General features: G+C 43.9%; 1 protein-coding gene across 8 annotated transcripts in view; it reads right to left on the bottom strand.

The window, feature by feature from the left end:
- NFIB (nuclear factor I B) overlaps positions 1-19,693 on the bottom strand; it is an 870,278-nt gene that overhangs the window by 7,370 nt on the left and 843,215 nt on the right. The gene's annotated exons all lie outside the window — the stretch shown is intronic.

The following is a 19,693-nucleotide window of genomic DNA, read 5'->3' as shown; positions in this document are numbered from 1 at the left end:
TAACTTGAAAAAGACAATGACAACAGCACAGTCAAAGTTACTTCAGCCATCCTCTATTGTATGCTATTTTCTCATGCATCCAACTTGTTAGATCAATTGGAAACGGTGATGTGGGTTAAGTCCCCAAGCTAGTTCTTAGCCGCTTAGCTGCAGCAGGGCATTCCGGCCAGGAGCCCTTGCTATCTAACCACCAACCCTCATGCATGTTTTAGAGAATAAAATGTATCTTTTTTTGTAACAATCTATGTGGCTATTAAGTGTGAATGCTGTAATTGTGGCGTTACAGTAAATGGATTCCTTCGGGAATGACTTTGTAAATATTAGCAGAGGACAAATAATTCGGACGATTGTTGAGATATGCAGTTCCATATGTTGGTTGTGAGAAAATCCAAGAAGTGTGTTAAGGGCTGTTGGAGCATTTGGCAGATTCGACGCAGAGGCATCTTTGTATGATCGCCTGTGTGGGCATTGCCGAATAAAGAAACATGCATCTTTGGTCGTTCTGGAAAGGTTGCACTTTCACCATCTCTTACCAATTGACACTTGGCCTCTCACTATTGGGTTTATGAGCAACCTATTTCTATGTACACCAACAGTGACTCTAGCAAGAGCTTGTACAGGTGTGGGAGAAGGTTTGCATGAGCATACGCTCCCAATGCTTGCAGGACCAACACCAATTTTCGTACAGCTGAGCCCCCCCCCCAAACCCACCGCCCTCTGTGGAGCAGCAACGATGGGCCAAAAAAACAGGTAAGAGCAATGGCAGTCATCATGACCGATTCAAAACCTTCCATGCTTCCTTTTTGGTTTCACTTATCCTACCTATGTGCACACTCGCTTTGATACGATACTTAGTATAGGGTTCTACACGCTTGTGATAACCGAACGGCAGCCTTGACATAAAGTCGTCAATACTGACAACACAAGATCTTTTCAAGCAATATCTGCTGGCACCACAAAACACAATGATCTGTGATGGGCAATGCATGAATGCATGTCCCACAATATCTGGGATCTGAGGGGGAAGACAAAATATAAGATTGAAAAGAGGCGCAAAGATGTGGCATCAAATCAGGTCAACCGACCTTTGTGGAACGCAAGACTGCATTACTGTAAAAGATTACGTGGACATAAGAGGCTAAATGTGGTGACCCAGTTTACAGTATAATCTTATCGCATCTGGTGTTGATCTGCTCTAATAATGCCATATTCGCAACTAATGTAAAAAGGATAAAATATTGGTTGAAAAAGAAAATTAGAATATTTGATCGTGAGAATAACACAATGCAGCTAGCGTGTAATTCTCATAGTGGACTCTTTATCCAATACAAAGTCTCACAAACCAGTCTTCCAGCCTATATTGTGGCCTTTCCAGAATCATAGAGGATGAGACAGTATCTACCCCGGAAATTTAATAAAAGTAAAGCCTAGAAACTGAAGGAGTTTAGAAAGCCCTAGCGCAAAATGAACGTTTCGGTTATGAGGCAAAAAAACGATTCAATCGTTAGAACACATTTTGACACAATGTCAAAGTCTGATCCATATTAAAGAACAGACGCTGAAAGCCTACAATAACAGTTTTAGTCGTTGTGACCCCACTACGCTATGGCAAATGCTCAAGTATGGAAATGATTTCAATTTTATATCACATGACTACATTTTATATGGAACGGACTGCGATACTTGCACTTTATTAATAATGTAGGAATACAGTTGTTAAACTATATTTTAGAAAGAAATTATGAATTGATATGTGGATGAAATTGATAAAATGTATTTAATATTTCAGTGGATACACCATCTGTGGCTGTATGTATTCAGAATGTGAGTTTGTAATTCATATATGCTTTATGTATGTAATGGACTTTAAAAAAAATAATGTTTTATGTTGTATATACAAAGCAATCATGCTGAAAGTATATTAATACATTTAAATTTAAATGTGATCTGCTCTAATCACTGACATTCCTATAGTTGGCAAATTCTTGAACATCAGATACGGATTAGACCTATAATTGAATGTGGGCTTTTATAAATGCCTTTGTGTTGGCTCTGTGCCGAACCCCTCTCTTTCTAAAATAAAAGACAAAGGGCCTGATTCACAAAAGCGTTTTATAATGGTGCAATCCAATACGAAAACGCTCTTTGAATCAGGCCCAACGAGTGCATTAAAACTTTCAGATGGGCAAGGGGGCTCACGATTGTTTAGACGAGGCCATGACAGATGTTCCTTAATGAAAAGGGAAGGGTTGACAAAGAACCATTACACAAACCGTACTGCACCGAAAAGAAATCAATTATTGCACTGTATCCATTCTTGTTTCTGCATTGATTTTTTTAAGCAATGAATGTGCTTGTTCATTAAACATGGTTTATTAAGGAAACATTGGGTCCCCTACTTTAAAAGGATAGGTCCGCAGGAAGACTTTAAAAGTGCCTTAAAGCTAATAAGTAATTGAACAAACAGAACGGGGGAAAAAAGAACACTCAATTAAAATGCAAGTGCACCGCCCACAAGGGTCCTGCTTTAAGATCCGTTACACATTATGTGTATTACAAATTATAACAATTTGGGTTCGGTGTTCATGACGATACTCTTTTCTCTACACTTCCCTCTTGCATATGTTTTGCTTCTATCGTTTCAAATTCTTCTTCCCTGGTCTTAACGCCTCTTTTAGTTCTTTCCTATAATTTTTAAGAGTGATAATAGGGGAATAGTTTAGCAGTCATTTTCATTGCATATTAAAGCACCATTTTAGAAATGTTTCTCCAAAGAACAGAAATCGGTAGGGTTTTAGCACTTTGTGAACACCATCTGGACATCATAAGGGGTTTACCTAGAATTGTGCTACTGGTACTATGCATCAAGAACCCGTCTTGAGAAATCCCCTCTCCCAAGTTGGCTCAGGGGACAACGAGACCTGTTTACGAAATGACCATTATGGAAATGGCTGACAGGGCCCCAAGAGGAATTCCTCATCCAGGAGCGGGTGTAGAGACGGGTAGGTGCAATTGCTTGCCTCGGAAAGGAAGGTGGTGGAAGGTAGGAGCAGAAGGTTGAAGGTGCAGGAGGGTTTGGAGAAGACATCTGAAGCTAGCCAACTGGCTGCTCGAAAGATGGGTTTCTATCGTTAAGTAAGGGCCATGACCCGGGTAACCTGAATAACTGCGCACCCATTCAAATTATTGTCAATATAGGGGCTTCATGACAAGAAAGGAGCCATCTGTGGTCACATACAAATCATCTGGAAGCGTGCCACTGTTCAGCAACAGTAGAACTGTTCTGGGGCAGCTCTTTGAAAATGATGAGGAAAGAGCTAAAAAATCCAAACAGTGCAGCACAGGGAAGAGAAAAGTGATCAAAACCCCACAATTACGAGAGATAAGGGCAAGTATGCTTGGTCATCACCTCAGGAAGTGCATGCAAAGGTAGTGTATGTTGCCGCAGTCTGTGCACTACCCAAAGCATATGGCCCAGTCCACGCCTTCCTTTGCGGTTAGTGATGGCAGTGGGCCACAGGCCGCAGTAGTACAAGCAGACTAATTGCGTCACAGGCAGCAAATACCTGAAGGCAGAGACAAGCGCACCTGGGGCATTGCTGCACTACCCACAAGTTGTATATAAACGCATAGCACACGCAGGGCAAGGCTGCAGGTCTTGCGGAGGATTGTCGTTAAAAAACATCAACATTCACTGCCAACACTAATTAAGGAGAAGCTAAACTTAGGTTTTGCACAGCATCACATGTAAGGCCACTCACATTTTGCCCCAAGAAGCCACATCGTGCTGTGCGCGTGCTTTACACACATAAATAGAAATGCTATGGCATTTGGTGAGACACAAAGGCTATGGCATTCACGTAGATTGCCAAGAACGTGTAGAAATATGGTGAACGTTCCCTTTTATAGACTGCATGCATATGAAAGGCATGGACGTTAGCGAGCCTTTCTACCTCCATCTCGGGAATAGCTATCACGAATCACGAGGAAGCCAGATTGGTGAGCCAGGCAACCTAGTGGCAGGTTTTCTAGTCGGTTGTCAGCCTAATCATAGCAGCGGCCAGCAACTGGAATGGAACAAGGCAGGCCAAAGAGTGTGCGAGAAAGAGACACAGAGCTGTGACATCAGCAGAGAGCACTGGGAAGCACTGCACAGTTGTATAAACATGGCAGATAGCAGAGGCCCCGCTCACGTGCCGCCTTCCTAACATGTTCTCATAAGGGCAGAGACTTACAGCACACTTGTGGCTTCATCTTTTAGAGTTACGGCTCCATCCTCCCCCCGCACTCCCCCTCAGCCCACCCCCCGTCCGGGTGAGAACGCGGCCATATGCCATGCACACAGAACCAGCGTGGACATGGGATATGGCATCTGCGTTCAATGCTCAGGAGTAAAGACATAGGTTATAAATCTGAACATGCCAAAGTAGCTCCAGACTATTTTAAGCTTTTTCAGTTACTTCCCCCTAGTGCACGCTTACTTTTTAAAACATCAGGAAAAAAAACGTTTCCATAGCATTTTTTTCCTTTAGGAAACGTCAAAATTAATTTTGAAAGAGAGCTTATTTGGAGAGTGCGGTACTTGCTGTGTCACCCATGAATTATTTAGAATACTTGCCGAGGACAAAATGGTCCCAAATGTGTTATTATAATAAAATGACACATGGCCTAATTTGGCCTTCTTTTTAATCAAAGCAAGTCATCGTCTTTTGGGGGAAATGTATAAAACTGCGGATTCATTATTTCTACCCATTCGAGAGTGGATCGCTCACACAGGGCAAGTATTCACTCGCGTCCAATACGGGGTCACTCTGCAGTGCACACGTTCGAATCCTGACAGGGCCGATTCCAACCTCCACCCTTCCCAGGTCAATAAACTAACCACTAAATTGAGTAATAATCCCAGACAATATCACCGTGCTTAGAACAGGGATGAGTCCGGCATGAAGTGCCACGACTTTTCAAATTCTGCTCATCTAGTTTGTTCACATGCCCTTCAGGTCATAAGAAAAGTTCTTACGCTCTCTGTCATTGCATGTTGTATGCGTGTTCCCCAGCCATGTCTAGTCGGTCCAGTACTATACAATTTTAAGAATTGTGAAAGGGTTGGTACAAGCAACAGGATTTGTTCCTACTGGTTTATAAGGGATATCCTCGAAAACATGAGTGGAGCTCACGTTCCCGCGGAGGTCACTCTGAACCCAGTGATTAAATCAACCACTGCTTCAAGTACCATTTTGTCCAGAGTGTGGTTGTTTTTTCGCTGCTGCCGCCCATAAAATATACTTTCTTCGGTACAGCGGACAGTTTCTGAATTAATACGGCATGATGCTGTGACTCAGACAGAGAGGACACTATGCTTAATGATTGTCCCAGCCCACACAGGGGACACTAGAAGGACTGCCGGCATAGTGGTCCGTCCGTCTGATACCCTGTGTCCAGACGCCTCCACTCTCCTGAGGGAGGTGGAAGGATCATGCCTCCCCAGGCTTGATTTAATCTTTGGGTTCAGAGTGACATCTGCGAGAACGTGAGCCCCACTCATGTTTTCGAGGATGTCACTTATAAACCACTCATACGTATTGCATTTGGGAATTGCTTATAGAGGGTCCCAGGTTCCCCAACCCTTCCGAAGGCCCATTATAACAAGCATGTGCATCAGAGATGCAGGGGCCAGCACCGGCTAACACGCGCACATGCGCATGACATTATCAGCCGGCCAACTAGAAATTCACGCACTGCTGAGGAAAGCACCCAGTGGCGTGCAAATACGCTGCGCCATCTTGGTTACCAAGGGAACCAATAGACACAATAACAAAAGGACGTCCGCTTCGGAAGAGCAGAGGATGTGCAATATATTACATGTGTGTTTATTTTCTCGCTTTAAGACACTAAAAATAAAGCAGCAAACTGTCTAATCTGCTCCATCAATTCTCACAACGGTTTTATATCCAATAATCATTGCAGGATTGCACTGTACAATAAAATGGGTTTCTCCTTTAGTGGTGATGCATAAGCCCAATGGTAAGCTAAGGCTTTGCATTGATTTGAGATCTGTGTATCAATGTGTAATACTGGATAGGCATCCCTTACTCAATATAACTAAGATTCTAGGATCCATCAAGAGTGCAAAAGTCATGAGTACTTTAGACTTTAGCCGCCAAATTGTTCTGTACCAGTCTTCTAGAAATATGACAGGGTTTATTACTCCAGAGGGTCTGTTTCAATGCAGACCATGCCCTTTGGGCTAGTTTCTGCTTCTGCTGTATTTCAGCGCATTATGTATCAACATTTTCATGGCATAAAAGGGGTCCTGTGCGTTCAGGCTGACATCTTTGTGTATGGAGAGAGCGGTGAAGAACATGATCTGAGATTTAAAAATAAAAAAAGGTTCTAGATATTTTCATGAGTGCAAGATTACCCTTAAGTAGGGTAAATGTAAATATAGTATGACTGCTATCCAATATTTGGGACCAATGATCTCTGAACAAGTTATTAGACTCAAACCTGGCTTATTTAACAATATTGTGTATTTCCCCAGTACCGCAGACAAATAAAAGATAGTGTAATTCCTTGGCATGGCTGAATATTATTCGAAATGTGTACCAGGTCTGGCAAGAAAATCTGTTCACATGAAGAATTTGGTTAAAAAGGGTGTGAGATTTAATTGATGTGTACAATGTGAAACATAGATTCAAGAGATTAAATTGGCCCTACTTGAAGCTTCCACATTGAGCAGTTTTGATCTCAGCAGGAAAAGTGTGATAACGACTTATGCAAGTAACCATGGTCTATGTGCTGTACTCTCTCAAAGAGTGACGGAGGAGAATGTACAGTTGCGTTTTGAGGAATGCAGAAAAGAAACTACTCTACAATTGAAAAGGAGTTATTAGCAATTAAATGGGCTATTGAAAAATGTAGTCCTTTTCTGTGGGGTGTGAGATTCACGGTACAATCAGACCGCAACCCCTTGAACGAGATTCTCGCCACAAAGGAGTTGGATTTAGTATTGTCTAGGATTTAGAAGTGGGTTGCAGATTACAATTGGGAGATAGAGTATCTACTAAGCATTTAAAATGAAGCGGCAGATTGTCTCTCGAGGTTGACAAATGTGATTGATTATGAAGAGGACGGGGAAGATAGAGAAGATCAAGTTCTGAATGTCATCCAAGAGGCAGTGACGAAGAGTGAATGGCGCAAAGCAATGTTAGCATAGGCAGTGTTAGTTGATGTCAAGGAAAGGCTTGAATTTGGAGTAAAGATTAGTGAGATTAGGATAGAGATCATTCCTGAAACATATCTTTCATTAACTCCTCATAAAAGTTCAGATTGTTTTGAGAGGAGACACACTGTTTCCCCAGTTGGAGTACGCGGAAGAATTGTGGAAATGCCACATGAAGGTCATCATGGAATGACTAAAACAAAGCAGTTAATAAGGCAGGACTATTGGTGGCCAGGTATGGATTTGCAAATTGAGAGGGCCATCAGGGATTGTGCGATGTGCAAGAACACTGCAAAAGGTTGTGTCACGAGAGTGGAACCCATGACTTTTATGTCCTTTCCATCTGTGCCCTGGGAAAGATTAGGTCTTGATATTGTGGGACCAGTAAGGACACAGGGAACATGCAATTATTGTATTGTGTTCGGGGATATGCTTTCCGACTGAGTACAAATTTCTTGTGAGCAGAGTGTGTGTGTCAAAGAAATAATTAGATGTCGGGATGAAATCTTTAGAAGGGAAGGTTACCCTTCTACTATATTAACAGATAATGGTGTTCAATTTGTTTCTGATGAAATGGAAGGATTTCTGAGAATGAATGGCATAGAACATAAAACCAGCTCTATATATCACCCAGAAGCAAATGATATGGTTGAGAGGTTTAACAGAGTGATTAGGTACAGCATCAAATCTGCCATTTTAGAGGGAGGTGATTGGAGAAAAGCTGTGGACGACAGTGGTGGCTTACAGGTCTGACCCCTCATGCTACCACCGGAGTGTCCCCTTTTGAAATGTTAAGGGGCAGAACCCCCAATACCCGGGTTTGCCCAGCGTGGTTGGGCAGAGCAAGCTTGAAGGACATTGACATGGATGCTGCCAAGGAGAACATTAGCAGAAAGCAGATGTGTAATGAAGTTATTTTTGATGTTAGGAAGGCCACAACAAAATATGCGGTCAAGGTAGGGGACTGGGTGCGAATAAAATTTCCAAACAGGAAAATGGAAGGAGGTTTGACTTGGTCAAAACCAGTTGAAGTTCTTAAAAGATTACATGGTGCTCTGAAGGTGGCGGATGGGTGAGTATGGAATGTCAACAGAGTGTGCAAGAGTGTTGGAAGTTCTGTGGAATTGCAGGTTAGGAGAGAGATGACTAACCAGAACGTTCACAAAGAGAAAACAGTGTTGGGGCAGGATTGTAGTGTTGCCAAGAGAGCTCGCCTAACTAGTGGGTGTGGAAAACCTTTGTATCTGAGAGACTATGTTGAATAAAATCGCCTGTGGTGGCGTCAGTTGCATTTATATAAATGTCTTCATATATGTCTTAGATGTAGTATCCAAGTGTACTTCCAAAATAGTTAGAAGTGCTCAAAATGTTTTCTCATACAGTTTTAGTAATTTGTATTTAATAACGTTATGTGGAATGCGGATTGTAAATAGTTATGTTTTGTAAATAGTGTTCAGTATTGTGAAAAAAGGAGATGTGTAGCATTCTTCTATATGTGGAATGTTATGCATAAAACATGGAATCTAGAATGTAGGAGGAAGGATGCAGGACTGTGTGTCAGTTGAGAGGAAAGTTGAAGAGAAGCTGGTGGGGTGTACACATGTTCTACTATAAAGCAGTCATCAATCACTCACCTGCCTGGAGGATCATTTCAAAACTGTAATTTGTTTGCGATCGATGTGGTATTTGCATTGCAAGGGCAAGGGAATAATCAGACTTGGTAAGGGGTTGCAAAAGGGTTCAGGTTGTTTTATCGTTATTAATTTATTTGCATAGTTGCAGGACACCTGATGTGCGACGGCGAGGACCAGATGGGGCCACGAGATCCCCAGGTTTGAGTGGCAGACACGTGACTAGACGACAGTGGTAAATGAAGACGTTTTTCTCAGGTCTGGGAAAATGGCTCTAATGGTGTCACTAGTTTCTTGTTGCCATGTCACAGGATACAAGTCATCACAGAAGTTAACTAAGATATGAGGTTCATAACGAGTGGCGGCCAAGGCGAAGGACAAGTGATTGTGGAATACATTGGTAAGGTGGAATTTGAGGGGTAAATGAAGGTGTTGTGCCCCACAGGCTACAGTCATCACCCAGCCTTTTTTTCAGCAGGGAGAATATAGTCTGTGAACGGAGTAACGCAGTAACTGACACAAGAAAGGCTCCTGAATTGGGTGCGCTTCTCCAGGCAAGGGTATCCTTATGTTACATTGATAAGCAGGACACTGCTTGAGCTGGACAGATGCTAGTTCTGCAGAAGGATGGCATGGGTATTTCGTAAAACAGATTTATTTGTGGGGAGTAGCATACACAGGAATGTTTTTTCTTCACTCCCTGGAGCATCTGACTATAGTTATGAGTGCTACTGAATGAATTGAGGAAGTGCAGGATCGGCTGCACGCTTGTTAGGAGCTAGTGTAGAGTGCTGTGCTCCAACACAGAATGGAATGGGTTGTAAAAGGGCATCTCATGCTTATATGAAGCCATTTTCCATAATACAGGATTTTGTGCCACACAGATTTGCTAACAGGGCTGTTCTAGGCAACAAGCAGGAGATCATTAGCTCTCACCCCCTCAATTTCGAACATTACTCTATAAAACATCTATGGCCAACTCATTCTCCCTTCTTTCCTATCCAGGAGGAAGAGTAGCAACTTATATATCACTCTAGTACAAAAGATGTTTTAATTGAGGGCAGACACCGGAGCCGGAGGTTCGATGCAATCTTCTGGCTAAAAGGGAGCTCATTACAGGGGCCATTCCCAAGTTCGATTATGCAGATTGCTCGTCAGATAGGAAACGACAAGTAAATTGTTTGATGATGTTTGATGATGTAGGATATTATTATTTATATTACATGGGCAGAATGAAAAAGAGATTTTCAAAGTATTGCCAACATCGAGGCTGATGTTCTTTTAGTTGGACAATTTCAGAAGGGTCAACCAAGGGTAGGCAAAACAGAATGGTGGCTGCTGGTAGCGTGGACCAGATGGCCTGGGAGCTCAGGGAGTGTTCGCTCGTGCCAGGAGTTAGGTCCAGGCACCTGTGGTGCTACAGACGGAGGACATCACAAAGGTATCAAACCTACAAGGTTTGTAACAAGTAGCTGCTCAGGCGTAGAAGAGGAAGGCCAATCTTGGATTTCCATTGGTAAGTTGGAATTTGGGTTGAAGAGAAGGGGGGAGTCCCCCACAGTCTAAGGTCATCCAGTTGGTTACTGTTCTGGTGTTTAGGTGGAGCAAACATGGCAAGCCAAGGGGCACGCAGCAAATGTTTGCAGCGGGGTGAGTAGTGTCAGGTAAACGAGTGAGGCTGCAACGTGAACTAAAATGAGCTCATTGGTAGTGTGTCGATGTTGCCTTAAGATTTTACAATTCGATTAACACAGGTAGGTATTTATACAAAAATAGCTCAGTGAGCTGTAATTGGGCCCAAGCATTAGGCTGGAAAAAAGAGGGGCACCATTGTTAAAGACTATGGGTCATTGAGAATGCAGCCCGTGCACGTTATGAGAAAGGGGTGTGGGGCACTGTTGCAGATTCATGTTCACACATAGGCTGGAAAATGCTCAAAGGCCTCCAGAGGACTGGCCACTAGGAAAGAAGAGGTAAGGATCTTGCGTAAATATTTCTTTGTTAAGGAAGTGATGGGAGAAGAGAATGCTGAGCAAGTTCTTGCACACAGCAGCAGAGTGAAGACACTAACGGGGAACGTGTCCCCGCTCTGGAGACCCCCAGCCGAATGGCTAGAGCATGGTTTTACCAGTGAAAAGGTTGCCGGTGTAAGCCCACATGTTGGCTTGAAAATACTCACATGACGACAGCACTGTTCACTGAGGAAAAGGTGGAATTTATAGACTGCTCGCTACTTTCACAGGTTGGCAGGTAAAGATAACATGGCAAGGGCAGGGGGGCTTTAGGCCCCCAAAGCATAGCAGAGTTACTGGGCGGTCCTAGCTGGGGATGAGTCACACTGCAGATGCTGCTGTGAGAATTACCCTCTGGCCGCAGAAGCTAGTATGGGGTTTGACAGGCACCGACACCCTTAAGGACAGTTGGGACTTCTCGACAACTGATTGCAGTGACCCAGGGTTTGCTCCATACAAGGATATGGGGTCATACTGGCTTGGCAGTATATCGACCAGAGGCCAGCGTACCGCTAAGAACTAAAAGCGAAATTGACAGGATCACCCAGAAGGACGCTAAACCCGAAGTGAGGTTTCACTGGTTGTGGAAGCCCGGGAATGGCAAATGGCCACCTGGAGAGGTGTTCAGGTCAGGTACACTTGTGGCCTGAGCAAGGCTGGGACCACCGATTATGATGCCGCCAATACAAGTGATCTGTTTCTTCCAATGTAAAAAATTGTCAGTGCAATTTATTTACATGAAAAAATATTGTGATAATGTCAGGTTAGTGGGGGCCACAGCAGGGGTTAGTTAGCCCCGCTATGTCACAGGTGGGACTGCACTGAAGGAACTGAGCTTTGAGGACGACCTGAACGCGCGACTCCTGTGTACATAACACAGCAGTAGTCACCGCATTGTACAATCGTTTTTGTTGTACATTAACGTAATGAACAACCTTGTTTAGCGTTAGCTACGGTGACCAGTTTTTCAATACAAATAAAACAGGCATGTCCAACAAGGAAGGACCAATACTTGTCTCCCCTCGTCCACCCCCTCGCCCCCACCTCCTAGCCGGATCGCGGTTTTTCCAGCACTTTCCTGCATATAAACTGTGCGGGTTTGACACTTAAACATGTTATTAACAAAGGAACTTTAATCTGATTGATATTACAGGCCTTGTTATTTACCCGTTTCCGAAATGGTCTCTGTGGCACAATCTTTTCATACATGCGGTGGGTACCTGAAAGGTCGGGGGTTTGAGCAAAGGCGAAAAGCTTAAATGACGATCTTTATTCAGTTTATAATTGTTTGCAATTAAGTTGTTACTATTCCTTCCCCCAAAAGCGGGCCGAGGCTTTTAAAAGTACAAAAAAAAAATAACTCTTGGCACCGGGGATGGACAGAGGGCCCAATTCCAGGAGAGTCCCAGCAAAACCGGGGATGTCTGGTCACCCTAGATTTAGCTTTTGTACCTAACCACCATCAATGGAATCTATACCCAATGTAAACGTGTTCCCTCCCTGACTACCTCAGAGGAATGCACACGTAGTGACAGAATCAGATATCCCACACCACCAATGCTTTATTTAAAGCCAAACCACCTTTTAAACACTTAAGACTACATGTATTAGGAGGCAACCTCTTGACTGAGGTTCAGTAATTCTGTTTGCAGAGAATGCACTGTAAACTGGATTCGTTCTTGGTTCTTAAATGACAGGTATGTAATTGCCCAACAAAAAAAACCCGAATACTTTCGCAATAGAACGTCATGGTCAAAAAAATACAGTCATCAATGCCAACTCTTTTATGACTGGGCATTCAGCTCAGAAACATCTTGGCAAATCTGTCCCATGTATAATGACTAACAATGGATTCATTCATTTTTAATGTATTTTTATGAATGTATGCAGGTTGTAAATGGATTAAACAAGACTAAGGTGCACAAGATATCCAAGGAGAACAAAGATATGTTTGGCAGTGCCATTTTCAGCTTTATAAAGGTGAGGAATGTATTAATGTAGTGTCTTACGAAAGGTGTGCCGACACCTTTATTAAACTAAGGTGCAACTTTTTTGTAATACATATGTAAGGAACTGGGATGTTGCTAATGGACCTCTATATAGGTGTCATATAATGCACCCTCTAGGATTCTAACCTGGGCACACATTGCTCTACAGTGGGAGCCATCATATTCCAGGACTGTGGGGGGATGGATGAGGGGGGGGGGGGGCAATGAAATGTGTGTTCACTTTCAGGTAGATGAGGAAGACTGCCATCGTTTTGGAAAAGCAGTCCTCAAAGCGCATAACGAAGCACATACTGTGAGAAGCGATCAGTCCTGTGAGCAGCCCTCACTCCCTCCGGCCCTACTCTTTTCATCTGATAAAGTGGGGGAATGTAAGGCAGCCTTTCTGCTCGGAATACCTCACAATTATGAGGCTGACCAATGATGTTCACTCCAATTCCTTCAGCATGAGTGCAACTGCTGTGCACATGGGTTCAATTCTTTTAGTGTTTTCAGCCACACAAGGCTGGAGTCGGAAACGTTTTCTTTCTTCATCGTCCGGCGCAGTTCTTGCTGCTAGCACCCGATAATGCTCCGAATGTGGGGAAAGTCTGGCGGCGCCTCCGCCTGCAACCACAGACTCAGCTTAATGGTGAAGAGGCAGCACAGGCCCTGGCAGCAATGAACAATGGCTCCCAAATAGTTATGGGTATCAATCTGCAGTTCCTTTTCCTGCACTGAACCTTACAATTAGAAGGACTGAATTTTAGATCATGCAAACTAACTTGTGATCATTTGAATTGAATTGAATTGTCCTCGAAAGTATTTTTAAATGGTTACCATGGGAGGCTAAGGGCATTATGCAATCCGCTGATAAAAAATAAAATCGATATGCCAATTCCAGCAAACGAATGCGAGTGCAGAGATATTATGTGTCTACAGGTTCCGCAGTTTAAAGGTGAACCATGGTTATTTTTTGAAAGCTCACAAAACACAAATCAGCAGGATTGGCTTGCAATCACCTTATGTGCTGTATAACAAATTACATGTAGGTGTTTGTGCAAACCTTGCAGGCCTTCCATTTTATATGGCAACAGTGGCAAAAAGGCATTGTGCAATGTTTTGCCAATTATTTGTGGTCATTCATTAGACCATGGGGGAGAGAGGGGAGTCTCAAATGTTAACACTACACAGATCCCACGTGAGTTTAACAAGCCTCTAACCACCAGTTAACTAGTCACGTTTAAAGTTATATGGTGTGTGGCATTCTTCTGAAATCTAGCTCCTGTTCCCATGGTTACAGTGAATGTTTTTGTGTGTTTTTTTTAATAACAACTCATAATAAGCACAGTTTAATCCATGCGGTTTATTAGTGGCTATGAGGAGCAACAGGAGTTAGACATCTTATGATAGAGGAATCGCAGTCACTATAAGTCTTCGCTTTTTGCATCCACCAGTCCTATTGTTTTACTTGTAACCTTGTAATTGGCCCGATCCAATTGGAGTGGAAAAGCATAACGAATTGCTCCTTGCCTCATCGTTCCTCCATCGGCCACCAGTGCTGATGCAGGGACCATTTGTCTGCCCACGTATCCCATCGCATCGGCTCGGACTAGTACCCAATCACCCTGCCGTATGCAGACTTGCCATTGCTCATCAAGAAATTGTGGCCAGGATTGGCATACGGCCAACGACATGATCAGCTAGAGACGACCAACGAGGAAAAGCATATCAAATTGACCCTTGCCTAAAAGTTACCATGGTGGATTACAGGCAGGCTAACAGGGATCAGGCTTGGACCATCAAGCGGGCCCGAATCTATCATACCAACCGCTTGCCTAAGTGCCAAATTCCCAAGCAGGTTGTGGATCTACTAAAGCTCAATGAGGAAGTGTGACCCACAACTACGTGGCCAGCCCTCTCCTCTCCCGACTGTGGAAATAAGAGCATCCAAGCCAGAAACAATTGGCAAAGGGTGTGACCTGTTAATACTGTCTGCATGCCTGCCCTCTCCTCGCCAGCTGCCCAAGATAGCTGCAATCACCCATCACTTGGCGGCCTCCTATGGTGCCAACTATTATTAAGGTAAAATAGTATCTACAATGTGGCCACTAGTGGACTTTCATTTTACCTTTGGCCACTAATGGCTCAGTAACTAGCAGCCCTGAATTGAACATTTGATCACTGGTGACTCTGAGCTATACATCTGGTGGCTAGTGACTGTGTATTAGTATCAGCACCACTACTTCACAAATCGACCACCCCTCTTTCCTGCCACCACATTTATCCTCTTCTTCATCCTTCTACTCACTAATTGTGGCACACCATTGGATCACTCCCTTATCCAATGCAATCTCTATTCCTCATTCCCTACCGCTTCCTCCCTTCCCCTCTATCTCCAAGAGCAAGTTTGAATCAAAATGTAGCTGCTGACTTGGCCATGGCCAGGTCCTCCCTCCACAACCTGCTTTGACCTGCCCCTTTCAGCAGCGCTTTCCACACTTCAACCTGGCTCTCTTAATCCCTTTTTTATTCACTATTCTCTGCTCCTTTACTACCCCTTGCATTAAACCTCTGCATATGTCAGAAATTCACTAGCTGGAAAATGCTATGCAACGTCACCTTCAACAATGCGGCAAATCCTTTCTTCTCTTTGTATGCATCATGGCTCTTCATGCACTTTCCACAACTGTGGACACAACTAAATGCAACTACTTCATCAATCTCATTTCCTTGCTCCAATAACACCCCTGTACACTCTCCTATACCCTGCAAGCCATGCTGCTCCTGGGCCTAGAGCAATATCCTCCCCACTATCAGCTAACGACATTGCCCTCTACTTCACATCCAAGGTCTCAAACTTCAATGACACCTTGACAGTCTTCTCTCCCTTCCACCAATTCTCTGCGTCTTCTACCCATACCCACTCATGCCTACCTAACCTTGCATTGGCTCCTTCTCCCCTACCTCACCTCACCCACTGAGTTGGGTCACAGCCTTTGGAAAACCATCCTGTCATGTAGACATCTTTAACAATGTTTTCCAAGCCCACTGGAAGATGGCCACCGTCCTCTCTAACATTAACAGTCTTGATGACTATCGGCCAATCCCTTTTCACTCTGAAGGCTTGAAGCGTGGGATCTTCCAAAGGGTCACTAAATACTTTGAAACTAACAAATGCTGTGACCCACTCCATTTTGAATTCCACAGCCGTCACTCTTCTGAAACAGTGCTGATCAGTGTCTCCACCCACTTTTGTTCATACTCTAACCTTGAGATTCAGGGCAATGCACTCACCTGGTTCACCTCTTACCACTCCTTCTCTATCTCCTGGGACTTGGACACCTTGGATTCCAACCCTATACTAGCGTGGGGCCCTTTAGGCTGTGCCCTCAGCCCACTACTCTTAACCCTCTACACTTCCTTCCTCAGAAAACTCATTCCCACATTTGGCATGTCCTAAAACCTTTTTGTAGATGAAAAGAAAATGCGTTTTTCTTTAAGCACCTTCATCTTAAATCTCTTCACAAACCTCAGTGGCGGTCCCTCTGCCATTCGACACTGGATGGCACTTCAGTGTTCTCTAACTCCAAGCCCAAAACGCTCCAACTGCCCTCTCTCCCTAGATCATTCCCCTGACATCTTAGCCCCCTCCCATAAGCCTTAAATCCTTGGTTCTGTTCGACTGCAACATGAAACCCCAGAAGGCCATCACCTCAGAAAGAGTGGCCCACTAAATATGAGGAAGAGCTACCACCTACCTCACTGTTCACTCTATTAAAACCCGCATTTCCACTCTCATACTCTGTCATAGCGACTATTTCTGGAACCTCCTCCTGGGCCTACACTTCTACTCCTTTTCCCCACATGACAACATTCTCAACTTCTTCACTCACACACTATAAATCTCCCCTGGTTGTCACCCACGTCTCCTCGCCGCCTTCACGCTGTTTGGCTTTTCTCTACATAACCACCTCCTCTACATATTTCTATTACAGATCTTCAAATCTACTCATGGACTTGCCATTACTTGCCTTGCTGCATGTATCTCCCACAACTCTCCTCCTTGCCCCCTCTCTTAAAGAACTAATCTGAACCTCTTTATCCCATGACCATCCTGAAAACCCTCTCGCCTCCGCTCCCACCATGTCTCCCACTACTGGAACTCCCTAGGCCCTTTTACCAAAAACACTACTGTATCATACATTGGAATCTTCACCTGCCTCCCACTCTGCATGTAAATTGTGAAGAAAATGTTCCTGGGTGGTAAATAAGTGTAAAGACTGGCGTAAACTTCCTGTGCCTCGTTTTTAAACTTATTTTACTGCTTCAGGGCTTACAAAATCAGCCCTCTTATGGTATTTAATCCAATGTTAATGGCAATCTTATGGGGGAGCAATTTTCAGGGACATCTATCTTTCACTTTTTGAAACTAGCAACTACAGGCACCGCATGTTTCTTTCTACACTGCAATTCACATGTGTGTTCTCATGTTGTCTTCGGAAAGTGTTATTTACACGGACAAGCCAAGCAGGCTCATTTTCCAGGTGCCTGGAGTGCAAAAGGTATTGTACAAGCAGGTATAAAAGGGTCAAACCTGCTTCATGCTCTGAGATTTCTTCTGGTTTTTGCAGGTGGAGATGGGGCAAAGAACCGACGTACCGTTTCCACCGGGCATTCCCGCTCCGCCGGCAATAACCACATGGTCTTACGATAACATGACATCTTCATGATGGTGTAAAACGAATGGATTCCTATGGAAGCTGTCTATGGTTAACCACCTGCTAGAAGTAGGATGGCTCAAAAATAATCCATTGTAAATGACTTCTACAAGTAAGTAACTGTGTGAGTCATTTACACGTTTTACAGAATCAATTGCAACAAATGTTACAGGGCGATTTTATATGCTTTAAGACTCTTTTGGAACTATATCGCACGAAAATGTAAACGTAGCTAGTCGTCTTTGTGCAATGTACACAGTTTTTTAAAATGAGGCCCATGATATCAAGTGATTTAATAATCCTGAATCAAGATAGGTTTGCCAGACTAAATAGCAAACCCAGGAATGACTAGCGGATCCAGTTGACTTGGTTTCCTTCGATCTAAGTAAGCCTGTGTTAGTGCACCACAAAATATGAGTGCATAAGTGGAAGATGCTAAGGACGTGGCTATCAGAGTAGATAAATACTTTGGTAGGCTACCTCTGTCAGAGTAGTGATAAACTGATCGGCTTCAGATTGGAATATGGAAAAACAAGGGCAGTGCCAATGGAGCCGACGATTTATGTGAGATATCCACAGCCACTTTGACTGGTCAGATCTGCTGATGACAATATCACAATATAGTGAAGGAGGAGAACTCCCAAAATCTCCAAAGATAGTGAAACACTCAACTGGGGCCAATCAAATGGGATGCAGCTGAGATAATTGCGCTGGCTAACCGGAAAGGCCAATGAAAAGACAAGCCATTGAATTTTGTGCAGCCTGCAAACATTGCACGCAACAAGCTGGCAAGACCCAATAAAGGACATTTGCGTAATTAGAGCTGCAATTGCCACGCTGCTTTAGTCGTCCGGAGATGGTGCTGTGCATCATTCGTGGCCGTGCAACGGACCCGTGCCTTCCTATGAAAAGTTTATTTCCCCCTCCCCCGACCGCCGCCTGCTTGCAATGGGGCAACATTTGCTGCTTGTGGGAGCAATCCAGTGCAGTGCCCCGATGCTGATGGCACTCTGGGTGATTGAATAGTAATGCATTGCCCAAATACTGTCCCTGATGTCACTGGAACACAGGACAATTATGCTGCACGAGCAAAAGAGTGGATGCTTTACAAATAGTGATTCATGCCGATTTCTCTGATATGTTTCTTTTTATAGAGCACCCCATAAAATGGCTGGTCCAGGGAACTAACCAGCAAAGCCACTGCCAGAATCCTACGGATCTATGCGATTACTACGATCCCCAGAAATGTCACATTTTTGCACTTTTTCTCGCAAATAAATACGGGGGGAGGAGCCCCTGTCGCTCCCTCCCCGCACCATGTATGCCTAATTAATACCCCAACCCCACTTACCATCTATATTTGCGAGAAAAAGTGCAAACATTGACCAAAAAAAACAGTACATTTTCGGGGTCGCAGTGATGGCATTCGACATGTCCATCTTATTCCAATCCTAGAGTGCAAACTCGATCGGAGAGAGGGTTTCTCAGCCTTTAATGATCAGAGGCCACCCGTTGTATGCTACATTATTGCACACAATGGAAAGCTAATCGCATTTCGCAAGATGAACAGATCGGAGAGGAGGTTGCATGTTCTGCTGAGGCCCAGCCGATATGTTAGTTGCTGGTACTTCCGGTTTCACCTGCTAACAGGAAAAGCCCTGCCCACACTTCAAGGAATGGGCGAATCACATCCGTTTGCTTGTACCCTACATTTCGAGCACTTCTGTTCGCTGAGCGGTTACACGAGGAACCTGCCAACATTCAGCAATTGGGCGTAATGTCCCTTCAAGCCCACAGCGAATACTTGCCCGACCTTCAAGAGAGCACGCAGGCATCCATCCACTCGACACACATTTCTCAGGAGCTTGTTTGATAAAAACGAATGCACAACTCCCAACATTTGCTAAATGTCTCTAAAAAGTTACAACGTTTAAAGCATTCAGATTTGCACAAAGATACCAAACTTGAGCGAGATTTGAGACGCCCTGCACACTCACCCCAGATGCTGACAAATTAAGCCAGCAAACATTCCTGTACTCGCCCAAACTTCTGACCATCTGAAAGGCTTCACCAACTTGTCAAATTTCAATGCTGAAGATTTTTGCGCCTTAACCAAATCTCA

Source organism: Ambystoma mexicanum, chromosome 6p, assembly GCF_040938575.1.
Source record: "Ambystoma mexicanum isolate Mex_15411 chromosome 6p, UKY_AmexF1_1, whole genome shotgun sequence".
In the NCBI taxonomy this organism is placed as follows: Eukaryota; Metazoa; Chordata; class Amphibia; order Caudata; family Ambystomatidae; genus Ambystoma; species Ambystoma mexicanum.
The sequence above is the reverse complement of the archived record's forward strand: the minus strand, read 5'-3'. Positions and strand labels throughout refer to the sequence as shown.